This window comes from Triticum dicoccoides, chromosome 2B, assembly GCF_002162155.2.
Source record: "Triticum dicoccoides isolate Atlit2015 ecotype Zavitan chromosome 2B, WEW_v2.0, whole genome shotgun sequence".
NCBI classification, from domain to species: domain Eukaryota; kingdom Viridiplantae; phylum Streptophyta; class Magnoliopsida; order Poales; family Poaceae; genus Triticum; species Triticum dicoccoides.
The window spans coordinates 254,904,923-254,912,656 of NC_041383.1; positions in this window are offsets into that span (position 1 = coordinate 254,904,923).

Sequence of the window (7,734 nt, forward strand, 5' to 3'; positions counted from 1 at the left end):
TATGATAATATACGAAAAAATGGAGAATATTTAAGATAAGATGAAGAGTGATGCTACATAACCAAGTAGCTATAAATGTATGTGCAGCGATACAGGCAAAAGGCACAGCCAAGAGCAATGCACAGCTAAACTTCTTCAGTACCAACCTTATGATAAGAGTAAATATAGATCTGATGTGTAGAAAATGGAGGGCAAAGGAAAATAAGCTGCAGAGTGATGGTACATGAACAACTACCTGTCAATATAAGTACACTGATAAAGGACAGCATGTACTTACAAGAACAATGCAGAGCTAAAAAATTCATTGGTATTGGATATATTCTACACTAATGTAACCATTCATACAAATCAGATAATTTGGAGCGAACAATTGATAAGCAAGCTATCATGCATACTGCTGTCATATAATGAACCAGGTATGTATGCAAGTACAGTGATACAGGACAACAGGTACTAACAAGAGCAAAGCAGCGGGCAGCATATTTGCGATATCTTGTCGTTCTTTTCAAACCGGAATTCTTCTTCGAGCATATTTCCTGCAAAAAAGATCCGTAAGGCACATGCGGAAAAGTAGAAGTTCAAATTGTCATGTGATTTCATAGACAGTACTGAAGGAAATATGCCCTAGAGGCAATAATAAAGTTATTATTTATTTCCTTATTTCATGATAAATGTTTATTATTCATGCTAGAATTGTATTAACCGGAAACATAATACATGTGTGAATAAATAGACAAACATAGTGTCACTAGTATGCCTCTACTTGACTAGCTCATTAATCAAAGATGGTTATGTTTCCTAACCATAGACATGTGTTGTCATTTGATTAACGGGATCACATCATTAGGAGAATGATGTGATTGACTTGACCCATTCCGTTAGCTTAGCACTTGATCGTTTAGTATGTTGCTATTGCTTTCTTCATGACTTATACATGTTCCTATGACTATGAGATTATGCAACTCCCGTTTACCGGAGGAACACTTTGTGTGCTACCAAATGTCACAACGTAACTGGGTGATTATAAAGGAGCTCTACAGGTGTCTCCGAAGATACATGTTGGGTTGGCGTATTTCGAGATTAGGATTTGTCACTCCGATTGTCGGAGAGGTATCTCTGGGCCCTCTCGGTAATGCACATCACTATAAGCCTTGCAAGCAATGTGACTAATGAGTTAGTTGTGGGATAATGTATTACGGAACGAGTAAAGAGACTTGCCGGTAATGAGATTGAACTAGGTATTGAGATACCGACGATCGAATCTCGGGCAAGTAACATACTGATGACAAAGGGAACAACGTATGTTGTTATGCGATCTCGCCGATAAAGATCTTCATAGAATATGTGGGAGCCAATATGAGCATCCAGGTTCCGCTATTGGTTATTGACCGGAAACGTGTTTCGGTCATGTCTACATTGTTCTCGAACCCGTAGGGTCCGCACGCTTAAGGTTTCGATGACAGTTATATTATGGGTTTACATGTTTTGATGTACCGAAGGAGTTCGGAGTCCCGGATGAGATCGGGGACATGACGAGGAGTCTCGAAATGGTCGAGACGTAAAGATTCATATATTGGATGATATGGTTAGGCCATGGGGTCAAGCCCATGAGGCTTTAGGTCGGTGCAAAAGGAGTTTTGCGGAGGCCAGGAGGCCAAACGCCGGAGACCCTGGCGTCTGGGCCAGACACCAAGGATTGTGGCGTTTGGTCCTGGAGTCTGAGTGGGACTCTTGCCTTTCGGGAAAAACCGACTTTGAGGAGGCTTTTGCTCCAAGTTTCGACCCCGGGGCTCAACATATAAATAGAGGGGCAGGGCTAGCACCAAAGACACAACAATTGATCCCTTGGATCTCTTAGCCGTGTGCGGTGCCCCCCTCCACCATAGTCCACCTCGGTAATATCGTAGCGGTGCTTAGGCGAAGCCCTGCAATGGTAGAACATCAAGATCGTCACCACGCCGTCGTGCTGACAGAACTCTGCCTCGACACTCGGCTGGATCGGAGTTCGAGGGACGTCATCGAGTTGAACGTGTGCTAGAACTCGGAGGTGCCCTAGTTTCAGTGGTTGATCGGTCGGGCAGTGAAGACATACGACTACATCAACCGCGTTGTGCTAACGCTTCCGCTTACGGTCTACAAGCGTATGTAGACAACACTCTCCCCTCTCGTTGCTATGCATCACCATTATCTTGTGTGTGCATAGGATTTTTTTCGAAATTACTACGTTCCCCAACAGTGGCATCCGAGCCTAGGTTTTATGCGTTGATGTTATAACCACGAGTAGAACACAAACGAGTTGTGGGCGATACAAGTCATACTGCTTACCAGCATGTCATACTTTGGTTCAGCGGTATTGTTGGATGAAGCGGCCCGGACCGACATTACGTGTACACTTACGCGAGACTGGTTTTACCGCCGTGCTTTGCACACAGGTGACTAGCGGGTGTCTGTTTCTCCAACTTTAGTTGAACCAAGTGTGGCTACACCCGGTCCTTACGAAGGTTAAAACAACACTAACTTGACAAATTATCGTTGTGGTTTTGATGCGTAGGTAAGAACGGTTCTTGCTCAGCCCGTAGCAGCCACGTAAAATTTGCAACAACAAAGTAGAGGACGTCTAACTTGTTTTTGCAGGGCATGTTGTGATGTGATATGGTCAAGGCGTGATGCTATATTTTATTGTATGAGATGATCATGTTTTGTAGCCGAAGTTATCGGCAACTGACAGGAGCCATATGGTTATCGCTTTATTGTATGAAATGCAAACGCCCTGTAATTGCTTTACTTTATCACTAAGCGGTAGCGATAGTCGTAGAAGCAATAGATGGCGTAACGACAACGATGCTATGATGGAGATCAAGGTGTCGCGCCGGTGACGATGGTGATCACGACGGTGCTTCGGAGATGGAGATCACAAGCACAAGATGATGATGGCCATATCATATCTCTTATATTGATTGGATGTGATGTTTATCCTTTATGCATCTTATCTTGCTTTGATTGATGGTAGCATTTTAAGATGACCTCTCACTAAAAAATTATCAAGAAGTGTTCTCCCTGAGTATGCACCGTTGCGAAAGTTCTTCGTGCTGAGACACCACGTGATGATCGGGTGTGATAGGCTCTAAGTTCAAATACAACGGGTGCAAAACAGTTGCACACGCGGAATACTCAGGTTAAACTTGACGAGCCTAGTATATAACAGATATGGCCTCGGAACACGGAGACCGAAAGGTCGAGCGTGAATCATATAGTAGATATGATCAACATAGTGATGTTCACCATTGAAAACTACTCCATCTCACGTGATGATCGGACATGGTTTAGTTGATTTGGATCACGTGATCACTTATATGACTAGAGAGATGTCTGTCTAAGTGGGAGTTCTTAAGTAATATGATTAATTGAACTTAAATTTATCATGAACTTAGTCCTCATAGTATTTTGCAAATTATGTTGTAGATCAATAGCTCGCGTTGTTGCTTTCATATGTTTATTTTGATATGTTCCTAGAGAAAACTGTGTTGAAAGATGTTAGTAGCAATGATGCGGATTGGATCCATGATCTGAGGTTTATCCTCATTGCTGCACAGAAGAATTATGTCCTTGATGCACCGCTAGGTGACAAACCTATTCCAGGAGCAGATGCAGACGTTATGAACGTTTGGCTAGCTCAATATGATGACTACTTGATAGTTTAGTGCACCATGCTTAACGGCTTAGAATCGGGACTTCAAAGATGTTTTGAACGCCATGGACCATATGAGATGTTCCAGGAATTCAAGTTAATATTTCAAGCAAATACCCGAGTTGAGAGATATGAAGTGTCCAACAAGTTCTATAGCTAAAAGATGGAGGAGAATCGCTCAAATAGTGAGCATGTGCTCAGATTGTCTGGGTACTTCAATCGCTTGAATCAAGTGGGAGTTAATCTTCCAGATAAGATAGTGATTGACAGAATTCTCTAGCCACCATCACTAAGTTACTAGAACTTCCTGATGAACTATAGTATGCAAGGGATAACGCAAACGATTCCCGAGCTCTTCGTGATGTTGAAATCGACGAAGGTAGAAATCAAGAAAGAGCATCAAGTGTTGATGATTGACAAGACCACTAGTTTCAAGAAAAAGGCAAAGGGAAAGAAAGGGAAACTTCAAGTAGAATGGCAAACAAGTTGTCACTCCCATGAAGAAGACCAAAGCCGGACCAAACCCTGAAACTGAGTGCTTACACTGCAAAGGAAATGGTCACTGGAAGCGGAAATGCCCTGAATATTTGGTGGATAAGAAGGATGGCAAAGTGAACAAGAGTATATTTGATATACAGATCATTGATGTGTGCCTTACTAGTGTTTATAGTAGCCCTTGAGTATTTGATACTTGTTCGGTTGCTAAGATTAGTAACTCGAAACAGGAGTTACAGAATAAGCAGAGACTAGTTGAAGGGGAAGTGACGATGAGTGTTGGAAGTAGTTCCAAGATTGATATGATCATCATCGCACACTCCCTATACTTTTGGGATTAGTGTTAAACCTAAATAAATGTTATTTGGCATTTGCGTTGAGCATGAATATGATTTGATCATGTTTATTGCGATACGGTTATTCATTTGAAGTTAAAGAATAATTGCTATTCTGTTTACATGAATAGGACCTTTGATGGTTATACACCCAATGAAAATAGTTTGTTGGATCTCGATCGTAGTGATACACATATTCATAATATTGATGCCAAAAGATGCATAGTTAATAATGATAGTGCAACTTATTTGTGGCACTGCCATTTGGGTCATATCGGTGTAAAGCGCATGAAGAAACTCCATAAAGATGGATTTTCGGAATCACTTGGTTATAAATCATTTGATGCTTGCGGACCGTGCCTTTTGGGCAAGATGACTAAAACTCCGTTCTCCGGAACAATGGAATGAGCTACTAACTTGTTGGAAATAATACATACCGATGTATGCGGTCCAACGAGTGTTGATGCTCGTGGCGGGTATCGTTATTTTCCGACCTTCACAGATGATTTGAGCAGATATGGGTATATCTACTTAATGAAGCACAAGTCTGAAACATTTGAAAAGTTCAAAGAATTTCAGAGTGAAGTGGAGAATCATCGTAACAAGAAAATAAAGTTTCTACAGTCTGATCGTAGAGATGAATATTTGCGTTACGAGTTTGGTCTTCATATAAAACAATGTGGAAGAGTTTCACAGTTCACGACACCTGGAACACCACAGCGTTATGGTGTGTCCGAACATCGTAACTGCACTTTATTGGATATTGTGCGATCTATGATGTTTCTTATTGGTTTACCACTATCGTTTTGGGGTTATACATTAGAGACAACTGCATTCACATTTAATAGGGCACCATCTAAATCCGTTGAGACGACACCGTATGAACTATGGTTTAGCAGTAAACCAAAGTTGTCGTTTCTTAAAGTTTGGAGTTGCGATGCTTATGTGAAAAAGGTTTCAACCTGATAAGCTCGAACCCAAATCGGAGAAGTGCGTCTTCATAGAATACCCAAAGGAAACTGTTGGGTACACCTTCTATCACAGATCCGAAGGCAAAACATTCGTTGCTAAGAATGGATCCTTTCTAGAGAAGGAGTTTCTCTTGAAAGAAGTGAGTGGGAGGAAAGTAGAGCTTGATAAGGTAATTTGTACCTTCTCCCAAATGGGAAAGTAGTTCATCACAGAAATCAGTTCCAGTGACTCCTACACCAATTAGTGAGGAAGCTAATGATGATGATCATGAAACTTCAGATCAAGTTACTACAAAACCTCGTAGGTCTTCCAAAGTACAGTCCGCACCAGAGTGGTACGGTAATCCTGTTTTGGAAGTCATGTTACTAGACCATGATGAACCTACGAACTATGAGGAAGCGATGATGAGCCCAGATTCCGCGAAATGGCTTGAGGCCATGAAATCTGAGATGGGATCCATGTATGAGAACAAAGTGTGGACTTTGGTGGAGTTGCCCGATGATCGGGAAGCCATATTGAATAAATGGATCTTCAAAGAGGAAGACAGATACTGATAGTAGTGTTACTATCTACAAAGCTCGACTTGTCGCAAAAAGATTTTTGACAAGTTCAAGGTGTTGACTACAATGAGATTTTTCTCAACTGTTGCGATGCTTAAGTATGTCCGAATCATGTTAGCAATTGCCACATTTTATGAAATCTAGCAAATGGATGTCAAAACTGCATTCCTTAATGGTTTTCTTAAAGAAGAGTTGTATATGATGCAACCAGAAGGTTTTGTCAATCCTAAAGGTGCTAACAAAATGTGCAAGCTCCAACAATTCATCTATGAACTGGTGCAAGCATCTCGGAGTTGGAATATACGCTTTGATAAGTTGATCAAAGCATATAGTTTTATACAGACTTGCGATGAAGCCTGTATTTACAAGAAAGTGAGTGGGAGCACTACAGCATTTCTGATAAGTATATGTGAATGACATATTGTTGCTCGGAAATAATGTAGAATTATTCTGCAAAGCATAAAGGAGTGTTTGAAAGGAGTTTTTTCAAAGAAAGACCTCGGTAAAGCTACTTACATATTGAGCATAAAGATCTATTGAGATAGATCAAGACGCCTGATAAGATTTTCAATGAGTACATACCTTGACAAAGCTTTTGAAGTAGTTCAAAATGGAACAGTCAAAGAAAGAGTTCTTGCCTGTGTTGCAAAGGTATGAAATTGAGTAAGACTCAAATCCCGACCACAGCAGAAAAAAGAAAAGAGAATGAAAGTCATTCCCTATGCATCAGTCATAGGTTCTATAAAAGTATGCCATGCTATGGACCAGACCTATTGTATACTCTGCTCTGGTTTGGCAAGGGAGTACAATAGTGATCTAGGAGTAGATCACTGGACATTGGTCAAAATTATCCTTAGTGGTATAAGGATATGTTTCTCGATTATGGAGGTGACAAAAGGTTTGTCGTAAAGGGTTATGTTGATGCAAGTTTTGACACTGATCCAGATGACTCTAAGTCTCAATCTGGATACATTTTGAAAGTGGGAGCAATTAGCTAGAGTAGCCCTGTGCAGAGCATTGTAGACATAGAATATTTGCAAAATACATACGGCTCTAAATGTGACAGATCCGTTGACTAAGCTTCTCTCACAAGCAAAACATGATCACACCTTAGTACTCTTTGGGTGTTATTCACATAGCGATGTGAACTAGATTATTGACTCTAGTAAACCCTTTAGGTATTGGTCACATGACGATGTGAACTATGGGTGTTAATCATATACAGATATGAATATTGGTGTTAAATCACATGGCGATGTGAACTAGATTATTGACTCTAGTGCAAGTGGGAGACTGAAGGAAATATGCCCTAGAGGCAATAATAAAGTTATTATTTATTTCCTTATTTCATGATAAATGTTTATTATTCATGCTAGAATTGTATTAACCGGAAACATAATACATGTGTGAATACATAGACAAACATAGTGTCACTAGTATGCCTCTACTTGACTAGCTCATTAATCAAAGATGGTTATGTTTCCTAACCATAGACATGTGTTGTCATTGGATTAACGGGATCACATCATTAGGAGAATGATGTGATTGACTTGACCCATTCCGTTAGCTTAGCACTTGATCGTTTAGTATGTTGCTATTGCTTTCTTCATGACTTATACATGTTCCTATGACTATGAGATTATGCAACTCCCGTTTACCGGAGGAACACTTTGTGTGTTACCAA